We start from the raw sequence: 26,713 nt of genomic DNA, 5'->3' as shown, positions 1-26,713 counted from the left end.
GGGTGCTCACCAGAACCTGACCAGGCTAGTATCTCGGTCTTGGATTTGCAGCCTCCAGAACTGTAAGAGATAAATTTCTGTTGTTTATAAGCCACCCAGACTATGGTATTTTATTACAGTAGCCCCAACTACTAAGACAGGTGGGGTCAAGGTATCTGACCAGTCCAACTGGCCAAATGGTGATGGCAGACACTACAATAGGGAAGCCCAGGCAGAAGATTATGAAATAAGCCTTAGAAACGCTGAGTATGAGGTACACCTTTGAATATTCCACTGGAGATGTCCCCAGGACTTTTTTTCTGGATATTAACCTCATAAGAGGTTTCCCTGCTTCCACTCTTGCCTCTGTTTATTCTGCACATACCAAGAAGAAGACTGATCTTTTTAAAAAGACAGTAAAATCCTACTACTCCTTTGCTCAAAATTCAAACTCTTTTCCATGGCATAGAAAGTCCTGTGGATCTGCTACTGCAGCTCAAAGAGGACTATGAGAAGTGTGAGTCATCTGCACAGAATGATCACCGAAGCCAAGGGCATGAAGGAAATTGCATAGGGAGAGATTATAGAATGATCCATGAGGAAATCCATTATTTCCTGCAATGGAGACAGATAAGGAATGGCCAGAAAAACAGGAAGAGCCCCAGCAGAATATGGTATCACGGAAGCCAAGGAGGATAAAAAAGCCTTTTGAGAAAAAGTGATCAACAATACCAACTGCTGCTGAAAAAATAATAAAGACTCAAAGATGCCCGTGAAATTTAGCAATATGGAATCTGCTGCCTCTTTGGTACCTTACTGAGTTCAGGCAGAATGGTGTGGGTAAGGAATAAGGCCAGAAGCCAGATAAGGTGGGATACAGAGTGAATGTGAGGCCAAGTAATGGAGACATTGAATACAAACAAGTCTTTCCCAAAAATCTGGAGAGGAGAGGTAAGTGGGAGTTGGAGAGGGTCAAGGGAAGTTTTGTTGCTGAGACAGAAGGGACCAACATGTTCAAATGTTGGTGGAACCAACTACTTGAAAGAGGAATTGAATATACAGGAGAGAGAAAGGATATTTGCTAGCATGAAAAGGTTCAGGAGGAGATATGACCCAGAGCAGAGATTGAAGGATAGGAAAAAGACAGAAAATAGGACACCTCCTCCATTAGGAAGAGAGAAATCTTTAGAGATTTAGGTGATCTTTGACTTCCCAATGGAAAATGAGGTTATCCCATCCATCTAACAGAGCTTCAATTTCCTCTAGAAAGTAGGTGAGGGTGGCCCTGAGAGAAAGTGTTGGAAGGCGGAAGTTTGAGGGAAGTAGAAAAAGAAAGGAATACCATTGTTTTGGAGAATGAACAAATGGATCTGGCAAATGGTAGGATTCAGAGGCACCAATGGGGGCCCACTGGAGTTGGGCGGTAAAGAACTCACAGAACCAACTTGCCTTGTTGAGCCACTTCCTCCAGCAGGGTTTATCTCCTTAGGTGCAGGCACAAAGATCATACGAAGTACTTCAAGAGCATTTGATGGTCAAGCTGATTAAAAGTATTAAGGGAATCTGGGACTCTGAAGATTCATTTTATCACAAAGACAATCACGCCCTCCCAAGAAACAACCTGTTGGTGATTATCCATTGTCGAGAGCGATTGCCAGACAGAGCAGTACTCTATGTTAGAGAATCACACTAAGTTGTAGATTTTACCAAGGCAGATTTCTGAGTTAAGAGATCCTGTGGATGAAAGAAGACAGAAAGCAAAATCTATCCGTGTAGTGCAGCAGATGTTGTTATGAATAAAGAGTGGTATATTTTTGCAGTTGATGAACCTACACTGATGCATCATTAGCATCCAAAGTCCATAGTTTACATTAAGATTCATTCTTGGTATTATATATTCTGAGTTTGGACAAAGGCCCAACTCAATGATGACATATATCCATCATTATAGTAACATACAGTGTTCTTTCACTGCCTTAAAAATACTCTGTGCTCGGGCACCTGGGTGGCTCAGTTGGTTAAGCGACTGCCTTCGGCTCAGGTCATGATCCCGGGGTCCTGGGATCGAGTCCCGCATCGGGCTCCCTGCTCTGCGGGGAACCTGCTTCTCCCTCTCCCACTCCCCCTGCTTGTGTTCCCTCTCTCGCTGTGTCTCTGTCAAATAAATAAATAAAATCTTTAAAAAAAAAAAAAATACTCTGTGCTCTGCCTATTCATCCCTCCTCCTCCTCCTCCAAATACCTAGCAACCACTGATCTTTTTACTGCCTCCATAGTTTTGCCTTTTCCAGAACATCATATAGTTGGAACCATAATATGTAGCCTTTCCAGATTGGCTTCTTTCACTTTTTGACTATTCTAACAGGTATGTAGTGGTATCTCACTGTTGTTTAATTCACATTTCCCTAATAACCTGTGACATGAAGAATCTTTTCATATGCTCATTTGCCGTCTATATATCTACTTTGGTGAGGTGTCTGTTAAGATCTTTGGTCCCATTATTTCACGGGGTTGTTTTCTCTGTTGTTGAGTTTTAACAGTTCTTTATATATTTTGGATAACAGTCCTTTATCAAATGTGTCTTTTGCAAATATTTTCTCCCAGTCTGTGGTTCATCTTCTTGTTCTCTTGACAAGATAAGCATCTAAGTATGCACAGAAGATTATACAGACATTTCATACTGTCAAGAGAATTTCTGCAGAGCAGAAAATTTAATTTTCATAAAGTCCAGGTTATCAGTTATTTCTTTCATGGATCATGTCTTCAGTTTTATATCTAAATAGTCAGGGGGTGCCTGGGTGGCTCAGTCAGTTAAGCGTCCAACTCTTGATTTCAACTCCGGTCATGATCTCAGGGTCGTGAGACTGAGTCAGCTTGAGATTCTCTCTCTCCCCCCGCCCCCCCCCTACTTGTACATGGGCTCTCTAATAAATAAATTAAAAGCAGCCACTCTGGAAAACAGTATGGAGGTTCCTCAAAAAGTTGAAAATAGAGCTACCATACAATCCAGCAATTGCACTACTGGGTATTTACCCTAAAGATACAAATGTAGGGATCTGAAGGGGTAATGTGCACCCCTATGTTTATAGCAGCAATGTCCACAATAGCCAAGCTATGGAAAGAGCCAAGATGTCCATCAACAGATGAATGGATAAAGAAGATGTGGTATATATATACAATGGAATATTATGCAGCCATCAAAAGGAATGAAATCTTGCCATTTGCAACGACGTGGATGGAACTGGAGGGTATTATGCTGAGCGAAATAAGTCAATCAGAGAAAGACATGTATCATATGATCTCACTGATATGAGGAATTTTTTTTTTTAAAGATTTTATTTATTTATTTGACAGAGAGAGACACAGCGAGAGAGGGAACACAAGCAGGGGGAGTGGGAGACGGAGAAGCAGGCTTCCTGCAGAGCAGGGAGCCCGATGTGGGGCTCGATCCCAGGACCCTGGGACCATGACCTGAGCCGAAGACAGACGCTTAACGACTGAGCCACCCAGGTGCCCCAAGGAATTTTTTTTTTAAGATTATTTATTTATTTATTTATTTGAGAGAGAAACACAGTGAGAGAGGGAACCCAAGCAGGGAGAGTGGGAGAGGGAGAAGCAGGCCTCCCGCGGAGCAGAGAGTCCGATGCGGGGCCCGATCCCAGGGCCCTGGGATCCTGACCTGAGCCGAAGGCAGACGCTTAACGACTGAGCCACCTAGGCGCCCCAACCCCGAGGAATTCTTAATCTCAGGAAACAAACTGAGGGTTGCTGGAGTGGTGGAGGGTGGGAGGGATGGCATGGCTGGGTGATAGACATTGGGGAGGGTATGTGCTATGGTGAGCGCTGTGAATTGTGTAACACTGTTGAATCACAGACCTGTACCTCTGAAACAAATAATACATTATATGTTAAAAAAAAAAAAAAAAGAAGAAGAAGAAGAAGAAGATAGCAGGAGGGGAAAAATGAAGGGGGGGAAATCGGAGAGGGAGATGAACCATGAGAGACAATGGACTCTGAGAAACAAACTGAGGGTTCTAGAGGGGAGGGGGGTGGGGGGATGGGTTAGCCTGGTGATGGGTATTAAAGAGGGCACGTACTGAATGGAGCACTGGGTATTATACACAAACAGTGAATCATGGAACACTACATCAAAAACTAATGATGTAATGTATAGTGATTAACATAATAAAATAAAAATAAATAAATAAAAATCTTAAAAAAAAATCGTCATGCCATACCTAAGGTCATCCAGGTTTTCTCTTGTTATCTTCTAGTAGTTTTATAGTTTTGCCCTCTTACTCATTTTTGTGTTCTCATGATAGTGCCAGGCACACAGTATAGAGTCAATAATAGTTTAATAATCCATTTCCCAGGTCATAATGTGAAGGTAAGTCTTAATGAAACAGTTTTCGCCCTCCATAACTAGTAACTTTTTTTCTTTTTTTTTTTTAGTGGAAGTTTTTAAATGTGTTATAAAATATTGAGTAGTTAACAAAAGATTTAAAACATGTAAAAGATGGGTAAAATGCAACAGAAACAGTCCAGAAACAGACCCGCATATACTGTCCATTGACTTGTGACAGAGAGATTAAGTGTAATACAATGAGGAAAGGATGGACTTTTCAATACATGGGGCTAGGGAAATTTGGTATCCATCTAGAAAAGAAAGATAAAATTGACCCCTATGTTAAAACACACTCAGATACTTATTTAAGGTGGGTTATAGACCTACGAAAGGTACAATAATTAGCAAGAAAATACAGAAGAATATTTTATTCTATGGGATAGGCAATGATTTCTTCAACAGGATACAAAAACTACTAACCCTACAAGAAAAAATGATAATGTGTATTTTGTCAAAACCTAAAACTTCCATCCATCAAAAGACATTAATAAAGTAGGAAAAACAAACAATAGCTGGCATAATGTTACTAATACAAAAGATTTCTATCCAAAATATATAAAGAACACCTACAAATCAATAATGAAGAGATACAGAATTTAAGTATGGGCAAAATATTACGCAGGCATTTCACAAAAGAAGGTATCTGAGTGCCCAATAAGCTCACGAAAAGATTTTGACATCTTTTCTTGTTAGTGAAATGCAAAATAAATCCAAATGAGATACCACTACACACCCAGTAAGTGATAAAAATCCAAAGGACTGACAATACCAAGTATTGATATAGGTAAGAGAGTAACTGGACTCATACATAACTGGTGGGTGTAAAGTGATACAAACACTTTGGAAAAATGCTTGACAGTTTTTTATAAAATTGACCAACATTTATACTCGTGGGTATGTATCCAAAGAAACAAAAGCATATGTTCACAAAAATATATAAGAATGTTCAGAGCATATTTTTTCAGAAAAGCCTAAAACTGGAAATAATCCAAATGTCCACCAGTAGGTGAATAATAAACAAATTATGGTGATAGTTGAGCAAGGGGAATACTAAAGAGGAAGATACATACAACAACATGGATGAATATCAAAAGTAATACATTGAGAGAAGCCAGACACAAAACAGGAGATGCCACATGATTTATGTGAGGTCCAATTGTTCCAACACCATTTGTTGAAAAGACAATAATTTCTCCATCAAACTACCTCTTCATCTTTGCCCAAAATCAACTGACCAAATTTGTGTGAGTCTTTTTCTGGATTCTCTCTTCTGTTCAACTGATCTAAGTGTATATGTCTTCATCAGTACCTTAGATGATGATTATAGTAGCTTCACAGTAATTATTAAAATTGGGTAGTGTGAGCCCTCCAATGATATTCTTCTTTTTCAAAATTGTTTTCAATACTCTAGTTCCTTTGCCTTTCCATGAAAATTTTCCAGTTAGGTTGTCTGTATCTACAAAAATATCTTGCTGAAATTTTTATGGAAATTGCATTAAACCTATAGATCAATACAAGGGAGAACTGACATCATAACTAAATTGAGTCTTGCAATCTTGAATACAATGTCTCCCCATTTATTTAGATCTTTAATTTCTTTCATCACTGTTTTGTAGTTTTCAGTATACGGATCCTGCATGTTTTACTAGATTTATCTAAAGTTTGTTTTCTAAATTTTACTTCCAATTGTTCACTGCAAGTATATAAAAATACGACTGACTTCTGTAAGTTCATTTTGCAACTTGAGACTTTGATAAGTTCACTTATGAGTTCTAGGAGCTTTGTCATAGATTCCTCAGTATTTTATTTTATATATAATTCGAGTTCCTAATATAATCATGAATAGATTTTAATTTTGTCATAGGCTTTTTTTTTTTTTTTGGTCATATGCTTTTGCTGTACCAGTTGATATGAGTATTTGTTTTTTCTTCTATCATTTAATGTGGGAGGTTACACTGATTTGTGAATTTGGACCAATCACATATTCCTGAGATAAACCCTACTTGGTCATAGTGTATTATTCTTTTTATATATTGCTGCATTTGATTTGCTGATATTTTGAGGATTTTTGCATTTACATTCATGAGGGCTGTGGTCTGTGGTTTTCTTGTAATGTCTATGCCTCGTTTTGTTATCAGGGTAATGCTGTGTCCTTCACAAACTAGGCAGGGAGTGTTCTATTTTCTGAACAAAATTGTGTAGAACAGATGTTATTTCTTTAAATGTTTTGTAGCATTCACCAGTGAAACCATCTGGACCTGCAGTTTTGTTTTTGGAAAGAATTCAATTTCTTTATAGATGTAAGACTATTCCAGTTATCTGTCTCTTTGGTGAATTTTGGTAGTCTGTGGCTTTCAAAGAGTAAGTACAGTTTAAGTTGTGTAAGTTATGTGCAGAGTTGTCTGTAGTATTTTTTAATCCTTTTTATGACCTGTTGAGTCAGTAGTGATATCCTCTTTTATTCCTGATAGTGATCATCTCTGTCTTATTTTTTTCCCTAGTTGGTTTTGTTAGATCAACTGTATTGATCTTTTCAGAACATCATCTTTTAATTTCATTTATCCTACTACTTTGCTATTTCACTGATTACCAATCATCTCTTTATTCTTTATCACGTCTTTGTTTAATTTGGTTTTATTTTGTATTTTTTCTATTTTCTTAAGGTAAAAGCTTAGATTATTGATTAGAGACTGTTCTTTTCTTTTTTTTTTTTTTGTATCCAAAATCTGTTTATTGGGATAGTTTCCCACTCATGTTGATTCATGGTGCTTTTAGTGCTGCTTTCATCTGAAGAAGCATCCTTCTGTAAGCCTTGCTTTTCCTCCTGTGGGCTGGCAGAGGACAATGGAGCAGCAAACACAAAACTACCATTTGTGTGTGGCTAAAGATGGTGGTAACTTTGTATCATCCCAGGCCCCTCATATCCATGAAGTAGGAGTTGGGGCTCTGAACCAGGCACTTCTTGTGCTTTCTCTTCTCTTCCAGGGATGGGGACAGGAGGTCCTTCATGAGGGGCATGTTCCCGTGGGGGAAGTCATCACCACCAGAAAGTGACTGTTCTTGTAATATAAGCATTTAAGGCTATTAATGCCCCTCTAAGGTTAGGGGCATCCCACAAATTTTGATGTCTTGTGTTTTCATATTCATTCAAAACATTTTTAAATTTCCCATGAAATCTCCTCCTTGGCTTAGGATTGTTTAGAAATGTATCATTTAACATTAGGATTTTTTTAGTTATCTTTCTGTTACTGGTTTCTACTTGAATTCAATCATACTTTATATGATTTCAAAATTTTTAAGATTTTATTTTATGACCCAGGTATGGTCAAACTTGATGAGTGTCTCAGGGGCACTTGAAAAGAATATGCATTCTTGGAGCACCTGGGTGGCTCAGTCGGTTGAGTGTCCGACTCTTGATCTCAGCTCAGGTCTTGATCTCAGGGTCATAAGTTTAAGCCCCGCACTGGGCTCTATGTCTGGGCTTGGAGTGTACTTAAAGAAAGAATATACATTCTCTTGTTATTGGGTGGAGTTTTCTACAAATGTCAATCAGATCCAGTTCCTTTAGAGTGTTATTTGGTTCTTCTATATTCTTGTTAATTTGCTGTCTACTAATTTTATCAATAACTGAGAGTGCAGTATTGAAGTCCCCATGTAGAACTGTGGATTTGTCTACTCCTTTCAGCTCTATCACTTCTTTCTTCGTGTATTTTGAACCTCTATTCTCAGGGTGCATACACATTTAGGTTTATTAGGTCTTCTTTGATGAATGAAACTTTTTTATCATTATGTACTGTCTTTTTGTATCCCCGAAATTTTCCTTGATCTGAAGTCTACTGCATCTAATATTAATATATGCACTCCTTTCTTCTGAATGGGGCAACCCTGATAAACTCTTATTATTATTTATTTTCAGGGTTTTGGGGTTTCCACATAGTCATACCTGAAAATAATTATAAAGTTTCTTTCTAATTTTCCTAGCTTTTCATCATATTTAGGAACTTTTTATGACTTATTTATTCTTAGAATGGCAAGGATAGATATGTACCATTGCTACCCTAATATAATCCCTCATCACATTCTACTCAAGTTACAACTTACTCCTTTTTTAGCCTAAATGCTTATGCAGCAGTTTTAGCTAAGGGCTGTATGGTTACTTTTATACCTTCTCAGTTGGAGAAGGTTGTGTTCCTTGCTCAAACACACAGCTTAGGATGAATCAAAGACGTTCGGTGACAAAGAAAACCATTACCCAGCTGCCCAAATCTGCCTAAAAATCCAGAGGCTCAACCAGATTTGCCTTCTACTCTCTTTGTTGGCCTCCTACATTCTAGGCTGCCCCCTTTTCAATCTACCCATACACAGCAGCTAACATGCTGTTCCAAAGACAACCGTACCTAGTAACCCCATTTCTGCTTTTCGAGGGCCTGCAGTAACTCCTCATTGCCTAACAGACCACATTCTCAATGCCTGGGCTTCACTTCCATGGCTCCCTAATGCCAGTCTCCCCCAGTACCTGACTTTCCACCAAGCTCCACAACACACACTCCCTTCTACAAAGTGCCCCTATTCCCACTCACTGTGCAAACAACATCCACTCCCACCTGCGCATGCTTGGTCTCCTTCCTACGGACTGTCTGCTCTTCTTCCTATTTAACTCTGAACTACTCTCAAAGGCTCCCTTTCAAGTTGCACCTCCTCCAGGACGCTTCTCAAGCAACAAAAGGAAAGAGAATTTCAGAGCGTTCTGGCGTTCTTTGTATCTGGCCATGGCCAGTTCGGGACTGGGCAGTGCCTGGATTCAACTGGGTTCTACTGTGCCAAACTTGGGCAAATCTCTTACCTTCTCTTGACTAGTCTGTGCTCCTATAAAACGGAGTCAAGGGGGCTCCCACTGCACTGAGTTTACACATTTATCATTGTCCTCGTGATCATTCCACTCTCCCACTCCAAATCTTTCTGACCTTTGACTCAGCACCTCTTGGTTGCATGCTTACATTCTCTTGCTAATCCTTCTAGACGAATCTACCCCATCAGGACTATTTCTGTATTTTTCTCAATATTGAACATAATAAACATTTATTGAATAGGAGGGGAAACTGCCTATTTCTCTCACAGAATAGATATAAGGGGGGGGTGTGTTTGCAAGGAAACACAACAGGCACATTCTAAATGCCTCGAGGATAACCACTAAGGGAGCACTGCTTCTCCTCCCTCCTCTATTATATTCCACAGAATCCAAGGAGACTGGGGACAATCAAGACAGGCAGGACAACAATCTTCTTAAAAATCAAAGAACAGGGGCGCCTGGGTGGCTCAGTTGGTTAAGCGACTGCCTTCGGCTCAGGTCATGATCCTGGAGTCCCTGGATCGAGTCCCGCATCGGGCTCCCTGCTCCGCGGGGAGTCTGCCTCTCCCTCTGACCCCCCCCCCATGTGCTTGCTCTCTCTCATTCTCTCTCTCTCTCAAATAAATAAAATCTTTAAAAAAAAAAAATCAAAGAACAACCTGCAGCAGAGTCCTTTATCCTCACTTTTCTGTAAAACCAGGAGATGCAGAGTAAGGCCAGGTGGGAAGGGTTTCGTTGGAAACACAACCAGGGTTTCCAATGCAGTAGGGGTAGGTGGGGTGGGGAAGGAAGTTGAATGGCTTTCTTTTTTTTTTTTTTTTTAATTTATTTGCGAGAGAGAGAATGAGAGACAGCATGAGAGGGAGGTGGGTCAGAGGGAGAAGCAGACTCCCTGCTGAGCAGGGAGCCCAATGTGGGACTCGATCCCGGGACTCCAGGATCATGACCTGAGCCAAAGGCAGTCGCTTAACCAACTGAGCCACCCAGGCGCCCTGAATGGCTTTCTAACAACAATCTGACCCTGATGGTTAACCGTGATTTAGGATATCTACCACTTTAAGATTTGTGGAAAGTAAAGGAGGTCTTTAAAAAAAAAAAAAAAAAAAAGGTAAAGAGAAAGAAGAAATCAAAAGTAAAAATAAGGAAAGAGCGGGACATAATAAAGGAATACAGAAAGCAGGAAGGGTACCAAGCTGGAGGAGCATACCAGATGGAAATGAAGAATTAATATGCACATGTATGTGCACATATTCATATTTACATATGAACTTCCTTGTTTTTCACTCCAGCCTCTGTAGCTGCTCAAGGTACAGAAAAGTTATAAAACAATCTTTGTAGGTTTATGCACAATGACAGGATTGGGTGTGTGACTTGGCATGCCCCACCCCCATTCAAGAGAGGGTGTATCAGGATCTGAAAGACCCCAGTGAGGTGGTGCACTCTACAGATATTAGGCTTATCAAAAAGGGCATTAAAAGCCTAACAAACACTGTCTAGATAACTATACTTTTAGCAGCAATAAAAATACAAAATGCAGGGGCGCCTGTGTGGTTCAGTCAGTTAAACGTCTGACTCTTGATCTCAGCTCAGGTCTTGATCTCGGGGTCATGAGTTCAAGCCCCATGTTGGGCTCCACAGTGGGCATAAAATGCAGTCAGTAACTCTGACAGAGAAGGAAGCAACTGCCCTTCTGAATGTTGAGGAGAAATCCCAAAACGTGACACCAAAGACCTGAGGTCCAGATGCTTGTGAGCCATGGACAGGAGTGATTTGAGTGAGTGAGCCCCATTCCATACTGACACCCTCAGTCACCTGGACCAGGAGAAACGTCAGCTTCTCTGTGGCATTCTGGGACAAACTTGTCCACAGGAGGGTCTTGGTGGAGGAGGGCCCACCTTCCCGTGACCATGCTTTTGTGCATGCTGAACTGTGCATGTTGGTTTCTGCAGGTCCTTATGGCGTGCAAAGCAAATTCCCATCACAAGAGAGAGTGAGCAGAAAGGTGCACAGCAGCACAGAGATGTGACCACAGCCTTGGTCAACAGTGACAGGTAAGGAAGCCTAACTGTCCATTGAGCCCACGGGCCCAGGTCTGTTTGCATGAAAACTGCCGCTGTGTAACGAGTGGATCGAGAAAACCAATACTCCAGATACACAGAGAATATTCTAGAACACAGTTATGGCCGTGACTCGTCAAGTCTGTGGCTTCTATTAAGAGAAGTAAGGTATTTCAAAATGCAAAAGCAAGGTCCGTTAAAAGAGTAACTTGTTTTGAAAAAGAGTTAAGACTGGCTCACAAGTGCTCGGAGAAATGCAGTCTCCCTCTGTCTTCTGTTCCCAAATTACCAAGAGGTACTGTTGGCAACTTTTTAATAGTCTTCCAGAGACACTGTATGCATTTACAAGCATGGTAACTGTGAGTACTTAGGAGCCTAATCACCTACCATACACTAAAAAATCAGGTCGAATACCACACGAGGTGTTCTGCATCTTGTTCTTTGCTTTTGTTGGTGTATCATGCAGATGGCTGCATATTGGTGCATTTAGATTTGATTCACACAGTGTTTTGTCTGTACATGTCTCTTAACCTAACTAATGAGTTAATAATGTTGTGAAGAATACATTCTATATGCATCCAGATTAATATCTTAGATTTGTGTGTGCACTTCGCTACCTTAAATCTTCATTTCCATCATTCCCTCATCTCCTTCTGTCAGAACCCCGTGCTTCCTTCCAGGGTCCAACTTACACCACTTTTTGCTTCTTGAACCCTGATTTACGACTGAAGCCGTAAGTGACTGTCCCATCGTCCCAATCATTCTGACATTTCATACCATCTTAGGGTATTCATAAAAACCAGCCTCAAATCGTCACAATATGTTCTGTCTTATTTTCCCTACTGGAGTAAAGGCCCTTGAGGGCAAGATTATCTGACTGACTTATCTCTCTTGGCCTCAAGACCCTCACACCACCGTGCTTGGCACAAAGCAGAGGGAAAAAAAGTAGTGCTTGTGCAATGAGAAATGTGTGCTTCGTGGGTGTTGTGGGTTGAAGTGTGTCATCCCCTGAGAAGATAGGATGAAGTCTTAACCACAGGAACCTCAGAATGTGACCTTAGCTGGAAACGGGGTTCTTACAGATAGAGGTATGATGAGGTTGTACTCAAGTAGGTGGACCTTAATCCAATATGACCGGGTTCCTTGTAAGTAGAGACGAGACATACTGAGAGAAAGACATGGTAACAGAGGCAGACACTGGAGGGATGTGTCTATAAGCCCAAGAACACCCAAGGAGTGTTGGCAACACCAGAAGCTAAGAGAAAGTCCTGACACTTTTTCCCTGATACCAACCAGTTGTCCTACAATTCGATTCCATCCTGACACTAACCATCCAGGGTTAGCACAGACCCCACGCATTAAGGCCAAAGTACTTCCCAGGACTGCCCCTACCTCAGAGGCCAGTCACAAGTTTCAGCTGTCCCCAAACCATCCATAAATCTGCCTAGCTGGCTCTAAATTCAGCGCTTCCCGCAACCCAGTCAGGTCCCATAACCCATTAGAACGACTCACAGAACTCACCAAAAGCACTATACTTGGGAGTATAATTTTACGTGCATGGATAAAGGTCACAGCTCAGGAATAACCCAACGAAAGACATGCACAGGGCAAGGTCTGGGATGGGCCGGGCAGCTAGGTCAAGCTTCCATGACCTCTCCTCATGGAATCTAGGTGCCTCTCCAGCACATCAGTGTGCTCCCCAGCTAGGAAGCTCTACGGAACTTCAATCCCCAGAGCTTTTCTATAGGGTTTCATTATGTGGGCATGAAGGAGGAAGTCACTGGCCACAGCACAGAACTCTGCCTCCCCTCACTTCCCTGGAGGCTGGGCTGGCCCAAAGTTCCAACACTTTAATTATGTGGTTGGTCTTTCTGGTGACTAGAACCCACCCCAAAGCTATGCAGGGGCCCTGCCACGAAGTCACTTCATTAGCATGAGAAAGCACAACTATCACTCCAGAAATTCCAAGCATTTTTTAAAATCTCTGTGCCCAGAACTAAGGACAAAGAGGAGATACTCTTAATTATACCACAGCAAGGAACAGATTCTCCGGGAGAGCCTTCAGAGGGAGCCTGGCCCTGCCCACACCTTGATTTTGGCCTTTTGGCCTCTAGAACACTCAGAGAATCGTTTGGGGTGGTCTTAAGCCACTCATTTGTGCTAATCTGTTATAGAACCGTAGGAAAGTAACACAATGGGTGAAGCAAGGCTTTCCTTTCTGGGTAACACTCTATCTTAAAATGGGGGCTACCAATGTATTTCCCTTGCTTCTGGCCCATCTAGTATTTCCTGCCACCCCTCCCCCCAGGCCATTCTTCAGCCCTGGGCTCTTCTCAGCGCTCCCCCCATTTCCAAGCTTCATTTCTACCCACCTGCTGAGGATTCCCAGCTCCACCTCCCAGACCTCTCTCCCAAGCTCCAGCCCCTCATCCCAGCTGCCCACTGACTCCCCCGTGCCCTTCTCTTGGGCTCCCTCTCAGTGACTGGCATCCACATCCACTTGGCCCAAACCCAAACCTCAGCAGCAGCTTATTTCCTGCCGCAACCCCAAGTCCTACCAAGGTCCCCTGAGTCAACGTCTTCGATATCTCTGGAACCTCTGCAGATCCCGCCTCCTCATGGCCACAGATCTGCTCCAGATGCCCAAGATCTCACTGGGATGACCAGCTAGTCTCCTAACCAACAGCCAGGTTTGCTCCGCTCCGCTTGGTTCTCCACTCTGCATCCAGACTCGTCATTCCAAAACCCAAATCTGACCTTGCTACTCCTCTGTTTAAAGTAACAACAACAGCATCTTACACTCTGAGGTTTGCTCCATCCCAGAAACTATTTTAAGTACTTTATTGTATTAATTCATTTCAAACAATATCATAAGCCAGGAATTATTAATATTCCACTTTGCAAATAACACAATTGAGGCTTATAAAACCTCAGTGACTGGCCTATAGTTTTGCAACTTGTACATGATGGAGGCATGATATAAGCCTCAGGACCCAGGCTCATAACCCAAAGACTATGGGGAAAGGTCAAACGATCACTCAGTAATTTACCCCTGGTCCTTAGGTAAAATCCCAATCTACTGAATCATGTCTTAGAAGTAGGGTAATTATAAAGTTTGCTCAGGTGTTTACCTGCTGCCCTGGCCCTATTAATTCTGTAGTCACTCTCAGAGGTATCCTTGTCTGGGCAAGAGAGTCATCTGATTTATAAACCTCATCCCTACTCCCAGTGACATTCCAAACACAGAGATCTTACTTTACTTCCTTGAAGGAGCCACCCCCTACATCCCTTGGCATTCATACACATCATCTCCACTTGCCTTTTCCTAACAGTGCCTCTCCCTTCAGGTGTCAGCTTGCAGGACTTCCTCCCAAACCCCACTCCAGTCAAACCCAGTGATGTTCTCCTGGTTCCACGAACAACTCCCCTCTCGTCCAAGCCCCACCTTCTGGTAATGGCTTGTTTACTTGTTTTTCCCACTCTCATGCTTCTAGCACAAGATATGGCACATGGTAGATACAGCGGACACTGTTCCCCCTCAGGAACAGCAGACACTGTTCCCCTTCAGGAATGAAGATCTTATTCCCCAGCTGCTGGGAAGGCAGCCAGATGACCAGCCTCAGCTGTCTACCCCTCGACACTGCTTTCCAGGGAAAGCCCAACTCCAGTGACCAATCAATGCAGAGATGTAAGAGCTCAGTCCTTTCTCCCCAACTCAGGACAACATTGGGGAGACACCCAAGCTCCAGCACCCAACATGGAACCAACGGAGGCCTTTGTTGGGTCCACATCACAGCCTAACTTCCTCTCCCTAGTCCCACTTCCTTTCGTCTCTTCCACAGGTACGGAACCTAACAGCACTTCCTAACAAACATTGTGCATGTTATTTTCAGTATCTGCTTCCCAAGGACCCAACTGGTGACAGTAGGTGGTCAACAGATATCTGTTTGATGAATGCCACCTTTTTTTTTAAGATTTTATTTATTTACTTATTTATTATTTGAGAGAGAGAGCAAGAGTGAGAGCGAGAAAGAAGGAGCAGGGGCAGAGGGAAAGAGAGAGGGAGAAGCAGACTCCCTGCTAAGCAGGGAGCTCAACGTGGGGCTCGGGACTCGGCAGTCATGACCTGAGCCAAAGGCTGACACTTAATCGACTGAGCTACCCAGGCGCCCCGATGAATGGCTTCTTTACTCACTAGGTTGTCACGCCTTACACATTCCTCCCAGCATATGTGACTATGCAGGGGGGCATGGGTATAAGTCCATTGGTCTTCGCTACTCGTAAGTATGATTAGAGAATCATACTTTTGAATTGAAGGCAACCTTTATTAAGGACTAATCCTAAAGCCATGTCCTATTTTTGCTAATAGAATACAATCTTGGGAGATCACCAAGGCACGATTATAAGCCTACAGCTAAACATTTAGCATGGGAAACGTCAATTTGTGATGATAAAAAAAATCCCTTCTGGGGCACCTGGGTGGCTCAGTCCGTTAAGCGTCTGCCTTTGGCTCATGTCATGATCCCAGGGTCTTGGGATCAAGCCCCATGTGGGGCTCTCTGCTCAGCGGGGAGTCTGCTTCTCCTCCCTCTGCCCCTTCACCTGCTCATGCGCACTCTCTCTCTAATCAGTCTTTTTTTTTTTTTTTTTAAAGATTCTGACACCTGTTTGAGCAGCCTCATTTCCAGCACCCTGATAAGGACCGGCTCCTGCTCTTTGCAAAGCACCTTGGACAACACATACAGGACACAGAAGAGTAAGCCCCAGCCCCTGTAAATACAGCTCCCAGTCCAGTGAGGCAAACAGAACCAAAGGCGACTAGAATCAAAGCAGGGTGAAAAAAGGGATAAAAGAGGACAAGCACAGTGCCGTGGATGCACAAAGGAAGAAGCAACAGTGGGAAGAGGCGGGATGGGCTGACATCTCCACTGAGCTATGTGCATGAATTTGACAAAGGGCTCTTGAGTCCCTTCCGTATTTTAGACACTGTGCTGGGCATCTGCGGGCTACCTGACTACAAGATGACAACAGACGGACGTATGCAACACTGTAACTATACTATAGTGTGCCACGTTTTATACATCACTATGAACCAGTGCTCTGGAATATAAGAAAACAGTCCTGACAAACAGAAAGGAGAAGCTTGATCAACGGTGAGGAAGATACCGCCAAAGTAAGATTCAAACTTTCTTTTTTTTTTTTAAAGATTTTATTTATTTGAGGGGCGCCTGGGTGGCTCAGTCGGTTGAGCGACTGCCTTCGGCTCAGGTCATGATCCTGGAGTCCCGAGATCGAGTCCCGCATCGGGCTCCCTGCTGAGCGGGGAGTCTGCTTCTCCCTCTGACCCTCCCCCCTCTCATGCTCTCTCTCTCTATCTCATTCTCTCTCTCAAATAAATAAATAAAATCTTTTTTAAAAAAAAGATTTTATTTATTTGAGAGAGAATTTAAAAAAAAAAGATTTTATTTATTTGAGAGAGAATGAGATGGAGATCATGAGAGAGGAGAGGGTCAGAGGGAGAAGCAGATTCCCCGCTCAGCAGGGAGCCCGATGCGGGACTCGATCTCGGGACTCCAGGATCATGACCTGAGCCGAAGGCAGTCGCTCAACCGACTGAGCCACCCAGGCGCCCCTCAAATAAATAAAATCTTTAAAAAAAAAAAAAGAAAGTTTGAATCTTACTTTGGCGGTATCTTCCTCACCGTTGATCAAGCTTCTCCTTTCTGTTTGTCAGAGGCAAACTGAAGGCAGCCGCTTAACCGACTGAGCCACCCAGGCGCCCCAAGATTCAAACTTTCTTGACTTAACATTCCCCGCGATAATGTGCTACAAACTCTAGTTGAAGGAATGGATGTTCACGGAAAATGGTTTTCCTACTCAAAATGCTGGGTTGAGCAAGCTACGGTGGACACTGCTACCTACCCTACCCAGAATGCTTCGCTCCTTCTCCCTTCCGAACACAAGTCTGATTTTTGTCCAGGTATCAGTTGCTCCCCTGTGAAGCTCTCCTGACTCAGAAGAAGTTTCCCCCCACCCAACTCCAGGAAGGTTCATAAATGGCTCTAAGCCAGTCTTCATAATCCTACCTCCCCAGCCAGTGACTAATTCAAAGACCCAGGCTGGAGGCCCATCAGCATCCCTTCCCTCCAACCTGTGTTAATGGTCAATAGCACACATGTGAATGAATTGCCTCAGACTGGAGGAAAGGACTCTTATCTTCTCCCATGACTGGAACCCTGTGGGTTGCTCTTCGTCTTAGTTCCTTTGGCTGCGCTAACAGAACCCCGCTGACCGGGGTGGCTTAGAAACAACAGGAATTGATTTCTCACAGTTCTGGAGGCTGGAAGTCCGAGATCCAGATGCCAGCTGATGTGGTGGGGGGCTGTTTTCTGGATCATCTCAGTGCCTTGGTGTTCTCATAGTGGAAGGGACAAAGGAGCTTTCCAGAGCCACTTATCAGGGCATGAATCCTATTCACGATGCTCTACCCTCACCCTCCACAAAGATTCAGACCATGGCACCTCTCTTGCCTCCTGTTTGGTTTATAAGCATGGAAGCAGATTACTTCAGCTTCCGCTAACAGCTGTATTCTGAGCAGAAAAAAAAAAAAAAGCCGATCTGAGGAAGAGGCCAATGCAAAGATGAAGGCAAAGCAATGGAAGACAGCAGATGCCCTGATCACAAGGCATCTGGACTCTCCCTACCTTTGGATGCCCTGTCATCTGAAACAGTTACCTTATAGTTTAAGCTGCTCTGAACTGACACCTGCTACTATAATTCAAGGCATCCTAAGTGATACAAATGATCAACAGTTTTCCTTACTGTGGAACTTCTCAGAGCCTTAAATACAAATGCAGATTGTACATTTCTAAGATGAACCGACAGTGTGTCACATTTCCCACAGTCCTAGCGGTCGCACCCCACCCCCACAGAACAAAACCTGTTAAAAAAGGAAAAGGACACTCTTCTGTCCATGGATTAAAAAATATAGTCTGGCCAGTGTTGCAGGAAGTCAGAGAGAGAGATTCAAGGCAAGAACACAAATGAAGGACCTCTGCTCTAGGAACACTCCCTGGTCATTCCAATTCCGCGACTACCCCCATCCTTCCCAATCTCCTCTTCTGCTTAGATGAGCCCGAGTCCATTTCTGGGGCTGCAACCAGAGAACCCTAACCTGCCATGGGGAACCACTTGTCCTCAGTCTCGAGTCATGCAGACAGTTTCAAAACGTTCTGTCTTTAGAATTAGCAACCTGAAAAGGCTATTAGCATATCACTCCTAATGACAGACTGTTTTACTCTATAAAATGAGATCTGACATCATGTCCTTTCCAGAGCATAAAGATAAGAAGTTTCCCATGTCTGAAACCAAGGCTCAAGAGAACTTAAAGCATATTTATTTAGACCTTTCAGGGCCCCGAACTTAAAACATCATTATGAGAACTTCCAGCTACATTTTACCTTTGCCCCCTTTTGAGTCCTGGGAGGATTTTTTTTTTTAATAAACATATAAAATGCATGTTTAAAGAATTTGGAATTTTTTTTAAAAGTACAAGCAGCAAGAAATCAAACCACTCATAAGCCTGCCCAGAGATAAAGAGCCCATGCTAAGCCTTCCAGTCTTTCCTGATTTCCTTCCAGTCTTTTCTATGCAATTTTTTTTAAAACACTGTGCAGTCTCAACTCTGTATACACTTCTGTATCCTGTTTTCTTATCTCAAGCATTTCTCTCAAGCCCTCAAATTTTTGGAGTGTTATGAAAACACTGAGATTGTTACAATTGTATAGATGTGCCACAATTAATCACTCCACTAATATTGGACATTTACATTTTTCTCCTTTCTCCCCTACTGCAGTTGGTAGAGTACAATGATAAACAACATCCTCCTCCGAGCCAGGGGTCTGGGAGCAAATCTCAACTCCCAACAGTGTAGGCAGCAGCAACAATGCACCTGCTCTGAGGCTCTGCAAAAAGCAGGGAAAACTTCACAACCTACCCTGGGAGTGTGTGAGGATTAAGCAGGACTGTCTGGAAAGCACCACACCAAGTGTCTGTCACGGGGCACGCTCAGTAAAGAGCAGTTATGACCACGAGTGGGTATACACATACGCCTGCAATCACAGCGACATACACCAGGAGACAGAGCTAAAAGCTCTGTCTGCTTCGCATATTCCTTATTTTTTAAGGTCTCTTTGCTTACTACGTTATGCGGGAGTCTGTAAGGGCTTTGGTGGGTACCCACAATGCTTTCTTTCCACAGCGAGCACAGGGAGGGAGGGAGGGAGGGAGGGAGGGAAGGAAGGAAGGAAGGAAGGAAGGAAGGAAGGAAGGAAGGAAGGAAGGAAGGAGGAAAGAAAGGAAACAAAGGAAAGGAAAGAAAGAAAGAAAATTACTTTCAAAGGGCATTTCTCTTACCCTTTCTCTGGAACTGCCGTAAGGAAACAAAGTGAAGAATTTTCTATTGGCAGAAATTTCATCATATGCTCTCTGTGGTTAAGGCGACATACAAGATACCCATTACCTGAAGCGAATGTGACATTATTTTTATTCAAGTCAAGAGCAGTTAATTAGCATTTGCAAAACCACCTAAACTGAAGTAACTGGAGGGACCCCGAGGCTACAGAGATCCACTGTTGGGGAGAGCAAGACCAGCGGACACATTTGTTTGTACCTGACCTACTTAGGACCCAGCCTGAATCTGGCTCTGTCCCTTTCTTGGTCCACCACTTCTAGCCTCCATTCCCCACCTGTAAAGTAAGGCTATAAAGAGCACCCAATTCATACAGATGTTGCAATGAGTCCATAAAAATAATGCTTATGAAGCACAAAGCCCAGGTCTCGGCTACAGGTGACATCACTATGGCTTTTGAGGTTCTGTTCTTTCTGGGTCCATGAAGGACTGCCTTTGCCCACCCCATGTCAAGTGAGGTGTGGCCAGGTGATTTAGTTTGGCCAATGAAATGTGAGTAGAAGTGACATGTCACTTCTAGAAGAAGATACCAGGAACCAGGGTGTGACTGACCACATCCTCATTTACTGCCTCTGCCATCAGACAGGCAGGTGTGGAACAGAGCTATGGCAGCCTGGGTGCTCGGGGGGCTACTCCCAGTCCCCACCAGCCAGGGTTGTAAGGTGCAGCGACGTGGAGGGTTTCTGTCATGGTGGCATAACCTAGACCACCCCAAGTAATACAATAACTAATAGTGGGTATTAAATGAATGAGGCCATGAGCGTTATTGATACCTCCAGATTATTTCAAGTTTGTGACTAAACATAGAACAACTGGGTTTGATTTGGGAAAGTAAGACAAATGGGTATGAATTTCAAGCCGTAATTCCCAGGTACTCAAGCCTATAAATAAAAATCAAAATGAATGCCTCATGTCAAAGAGACTTTCAGCACAGCAAGGGATAGTGGTAATACCTATGATTTATTGAGTGCTTATTATTCTCAGGGGTTATGCCAAGGATATTATATTTATTATCTTATTTAACCCTGGCAATAATCCCATAAAGTAGGTGACATTCCAGTGTGGCAAGATGAGAGAGAATTTCTGTTCTCATTATTCTTCTCCCCACTGTAAGAAGGGCTTTAAAAAAAAAAAATCAAAAATTAATCTTGACATGAGAAATAGTGGACGTCAGTAAGTCTGTTATCCTAAAGACGCTCCTCTGAACGATCTCACGGTTTCAGATGCTCCTCTGAAGGATCTCACAGTTTCCTACAAAGGACAATGAAAATCAACAACTCCAATCATCCAGAGTTGAGAAAGAATGACCTTTGGTAGGCACAACTGTGGAGGGGGCAGGGCAGAGGGCACTGTGTGGAACAGGGGAACAAGAAGGAGTTCAAAGATGGGCAGTGGGAGAGGAGAGAGATTATACTCCTGGTTATACAGCCGTGGTAGAGGCCCCCATCTCCTGTCATCCCCAAGGAGGCTTTGTGACTAGTTCTAGCCAATGAAACATGAACACAGGTGACATTTGTAAATTCCAGACCCCAGCATTTAAGCCAGTATGGCATCTCTACATTCTCTCTTCATCTCTAGCAGTGATTGAAAGCCATGTATTGAGATGAAGGAGGTGCAGGCATGGGGGAGGGAGGATGGATGCAGACTGGATCCCTAAATCACACATGGAGGAAAGCGGTCCTTGGAAGTCCCCACACACACATCACATTTCATGTGAGCTTAAAATAAATTTCTGCAAAGTTCAGCCACGGAGGTTCCAGAGCTCACACGTTAGGCAGAGCCTAACCTACCCAAATACAACACGGAAGACTAAAGACTAAAGAACAAAATCAGCCCAAGGAAATCAAGAGGGAAAAATATTTTAAAAAGCAAAATTTATGACACACAGAAGAAGAAAACATTGATCAGGAGCTAACAAGAAAGAATTTTTTTTTTTTTTTTAAAAAGAAAAGATTAAACCTAAGAGCTGATTCTATGGGATGTGGAGGAAAGTAAAGCCCCTGGCAAAGCTGATTAGCATGAAGAAAGAGAAAGAAGTGCAAATTAGAAGCTACGACTCTATACTCAGAGAAGATTCTATTAAATTTTAAAATCATAATGAAATGAACGCCTTCCTATAAACTGTGTTACTAAAAACGACTCAGGAAAAGACAGAAAGCGTAAATAGTCCGATGAAGAAATTGGGAAGCCTGTCAAAGATCTACCTCCAAAAAATGTCCTGGAAAAGTTGTTTCTAACCTTCAACGAACATGTTAGTTCCTTAACTCACTGCCCAGAAACAGAAGGAAGTGGGCAATTCATTTCACAAGGTTATAAAAATTTGGCAGGTGTAGCAAAAGAAAAAAAAATCCAGATGTTCTCATTTATGAATACTGAATGCCAAAATCCTAAATAAAACAACAACAAATTAAATCTAGCGGTATTTTTAAAAATTAACAAATCATAGTCAAATAAGATTGACTGCAGGGAGACAAGGAGAGCTCAATATTAGAAAATCTGTAGGGGGTCAAACTCATAAAACACAAGTTCTTCAAGGATAGGAACTCTATTGCTGGTGTATCCCCAGTGAAAACAATGTCTGGAACATAGTAAGTGCTCAATAACGAATTTACAGCATAAATTGCTGAGTGAATATAGTTGAAGGGAAAAGATATGATGATCTTTAAAGACCATGAGAATACATTTAATCAAATTTAACTTTGGCGCCAAAGAAAAACCCAAAGTAAAAGAATAAAATTATGTAATAGGTAACGTGATTAAAAAACAAAATCTCTTGAGCCAATTATTATGCATTTCCATGAAGGATAGTAAAAAGACATGGAAGCCTACTTATTGCCCCAATAACTTAACACTGTTCTGTAAGTCCTAGACAATGCGATTAGACAAGAAAATAAGTATAAATACTGGTGAGGAAGAAGCAAAATGATTATTTGCAGAAAATATTAATGTCTACCTGGAAAAGTTGATAGCCTCAATTTTTTTTTTATTTAAAGATTTTATTTATTTATTTGAGAGAGAGAGAATGAGAGAGAAAGCATGAGAGTGGGGAGGGTCAGAGGGAGAAGCAGACTCCCTGCTGAGCAGGGAGCCCGATGCGGGACTTGATCCCGGGACTCCAGGATCATGACCTGAGCCGAAGGCAGTTGCTTAACCAACTGAGCCACCCAGGCGCCCCGATAGCCTCAATTTTTGTAAAAAGTATTTAAAACTAATGAGATTGTTTAGGACAGTGGTTGTTAAGACAATTACACAAAAATCAATAGCTTTCTTACATTCCACCAATAAAGAGTAAAAAAAAAAAAAACAAACAAAACAGAAGAGTTGTGACAATGACAAATTACCTAAAAACAAAAGCAAAACTGTGCAAGACTTAAACAGACAAACCCGATTTTATAGGATCATAAACAGACTTGAATAAGCATACCCTATTCCCACAGGGGAAGAATTCTCAGCATACTCACTAACATAAAATTGTCAATCTCCTCCATCTTAATACATTCACTTATAAAAATGCCGAGGAAAAAAAATAAACAGGTAAGCAAAGCTAAGGAAACATAAGCAATTCTAATTTATAAGGGAATAATGTGTAGATTAGCTGTGGTAAAGGCACAAGATCCTCAGGCAAAGCTGTTGAGTTCTAATTGCCAAGCCAAGGAGTTGCCCTGGAGAAGCTGAGATTTGGGAACCAGACCAACTCCACCGCTCCTCCCACCCAAAGCATGGGACATCAACCCACCGCTGCTCACCTGGGCAGGTGGGCCTACCTCACATTCTGCCAACTGACAGGTCAAGAGAACAAATCAGAAATCCTAGAAACAGATCCAAGTAGGTGAAACCTTTTAGTACATGATGACACTTCAATACAGTGGGACTGAACCACATTATTCAAGTTGATAGTAGGGTAACTACTTGGGGTTTCTAAAAGATTTTATTTATTCATTTGAGAGAGTGCATACACGAACAGGAGGGAGGGGCAGAGGGAGAAAGAATCCCAAGCAGACTCCCCATTGAGCGCAGAGCCCTACGCAGGGCTCGATCCCATGACCCTGAGATCCTGACCTGAGCCCAAATCAAGTTGGATGCTCAGTCGACTGAGCCACCCAGGCACTCCCTACTTTTTTTTTTTTTAAAGGAAAACTAGATGTGACACCCTAGTCATGTCATACACCAAAATTAATGACTGATGAATTTAAAGTCTGATGGTAAAATTAAATCACATAAATGGTAATGAAAACGTATGAATTTTTATGTAATCTCAGGCTGAGGAAAACATTCCTAAGCATAATATTTAAGCACAAACCATAAATTCATAGACTTCAGATCACAAAATATTATAAAAGACAAAATATAAAAGGCAAAAAAACTACAGGGAGATGGGTGGGCATATGAGAAAGCATAAATATGCTTAATATATTAAAAATTACCTAAAAATCAATAGGAAAACAGTTATGACATGACTTTAGAAAAATGGGCAAGACATATGCAGGCAGTTCAGAAAAGGGAAGAAACGTCCAGTCAACTTAAAAAATGCCTTGCATCACTGGAAATTGAAAGAGAAGCAAAGAGGTTTTTCATTTATGCATTAACAAAGTTGTGATATTTGTGATTAATATTTGTGATATGTGATTAATACATTCACTTATAAAAATGCTGAGAAAAAAAATAAACAGGTGAAGAAATTAGCAATTCTGCTGAGGATGTAAATATAACACGTGTGTATGTTTGGATGTATAAAATATACATTCAGGTGGTCTTAAAAACTCACATGCTCTTTGACCCAGAAATTCCACTTCTAAGACTTCATGCTAGGAAAGCAAACCAACAAAAAGTATTTGCTACGTCATTAGCAAAAGGAAATTGGTTGACTGTGGTGGAATATTATGTACCTTTGAAAAATTATACTATAGATACATAGTTGTTGACAAATAGTTGTTGAAACAAGGTGATATTCAAGATGTAACACAGGAGGATAAAGCAGATTGCAAAAGAATAGACAGGATATGGTCTCTATCTCTTTTTTAAGAATACATGCCTATTAAAAACATAGAAAATGATATTCAAAATATTAAATGTGGTCCCCAGGTAGTGAGATTACTGGTCATGTTTTTCCTTCTTGCCCATCTATAAGTTTCTAACTTTCCTACCATAAACAAATATCATTTATGTAACCAAAAAGAAAGTTAAAAAAAGTAAATTGAATTCTGTGGGAAAATAAACATTTACTCTAAAAATAAACTCTAAAGTTGGAAAATGAAAGCAAAAACATCTGCTTTCCGGACAGAAAGGATAGTTTTAAATTGCTAGATGGCCACACGCTTCCCAGGGGCGGTGGGGTCCCAGGTTCCAGTGTACTGAGATGCCCAGCATGCAATGAGAGAGCCCCTTGCTCTCCTCCTCTCCCCACAACCTTCTCTCTGACCTACGCCTGACTCGACGCAGAGCTGAAGCACGATTTTATTATTTGCTGTCATTACCAATATAGCATTTGAAATCCACTGTTCATTATTAATAAGAGGGATGCCTACTAATCCTCTCGAAAAGGGCCAACCCTAAATTACTGTTTTACTCACACGGCTGCTGATGCACCTTCTCTAGAGGCAAAAGAAAAAAAAAAGTGGTCCTTATCACCCACCCTGAAAAATACTAATGAATACTGATACATTTCCTTGGTGGAGGTGAAGCGGGAGGGGACGTCGTTAATTGCTGGTGAAGAGAACAGGTCTCTCGCAATGACTTGCAGGTCTGGAGTAACAGCATTCTGCAGGAAGCCCAGCCAGCCTCACACGGATTGCTGAGAGCCGCCCAGCAGAAGGCTGAGAGCCGGCAGGTCTGCACAGTAAGGAGCTCAGAAGACGCCCGCAAAGAATATTCTCTCCAGATTTGCTAGCCTGCTCATCAATTGGTGAGTACATTCTGTTATTTCACATATATACACCAGAGCGGGTGGCAAGACATGAGCTTCCATAAAACTCGAATGAAAAACTTCACGCTGAGACCTCATAAACGTGCACGGTGCTCCTTGCGGGGACCAGTGTGGGTCTGCCCAGCCCTATGGGGCTGGCTAACAGGAGGACGTACAGGGCCTGTGTTGGTCTGACGCAGGTCCAGCTCACGGGGCATCCATAATAGGTGGGGAACGAAGCCTTCCGATGACTAATTTAGAAGCGGTTCTGACTTTGCCCCCGATGTCCTATGGACTGGGTCAGGGCTCTTAGGAGGCGTGCTGATGGGCAAGGCTGTGTCTCAGAGAAACCTTCAAGGAACAGATGCTCCTCGGCTTGGCTTTTTTAACCTAGAGGCTCTGCATCCTCAGCATCCAGCTCGGTCTGCCCGGCCTGCTGCACCTCCATCCCGAGAGCTGCATAGTGGCAAAGATGCTCAGCCAAGCTGTGCACCAAAAACCAAGCCCACCCGGGGCTGCATGCTGAGCAGTCTAGGAATGGAAAGCAGGGCTCTAGACAGAACTCTGTCTTCCGCTCCCAGCTCGGAGCCTCCAAAACCAAATAATCCAACCTGACTGCCCTGCTCTTGGAATGTCCATGCCCCCCTCCCGCACTTCCATTGCTCCTTGCCTACTCCCAGACACCACGAACATCACCCATTGTCACAGAGGGGCACGGTGCCCATTCAGAGCGACCACAGGACAACGGCCGTCACAATCTAAGAAGCCCTTTATGCTTAAGAGGCCAGGAGGACTGAGTGGGCAACAAGAGAAAAATGACAATGAACTTCATCAACCATTTGCTCAGCACTTGATGTGAGCCAGCCTCCCTTCAACCTCATAACAGTCCTCTAAAGTGGGGGCTACTGGGACCCCCATTGTGCAGACTTGGGTGGGGGAGATGGGAGAAATATCCTCTGCACCAGATCAAGGTGCCAGTTTCACTTCTCTTGTCTCTTGCAGTGAGCGGGTCTCTAAATTTCCGCTCAGGGCTTTATTCCACCCAACACAAA

At 42.6% G+C, this 26,713-nt stretch overlaps 1 protein-coding gene and 1 pseudogene across 2 annotated transcripts in view; both read right to left on the bottom strand.

Annotated features, from left to right (window-relative positions):
- The window catches only part of ARHGAP44 (Rho GTPase activating protein 44), a 164,395-nt gene that overhangs the window by 133,482 nt on the left and 4,200 nt on the right, over window positions 1-26,713 (bottom strand). The gene's annotated exons all lie outside the window — the stretch shown is intronic.
- On the bottom strand, window positions 7,085-7,401 carry LOC110584698 (annotated as a pseudogene).

The sequence above is a fragment of the Neomonachus schauinslandi genome, chromosome 15 (genome assembly GCF_002201575.2).
Source record: "Neomonachus schauinslandi chromosome 15, ASM220157v2, whole genome shotgun sequence".
NCBI classification, from domain to species: Eukaryota; Metazoa; Chordata; class Mammalia; order Carnivora; family Phocidae; genus Neomonachus; species Neomonachus schauinslandi.
This window is presented reverse-complemented; position numbering and strand designations above follow the sequence as displayed.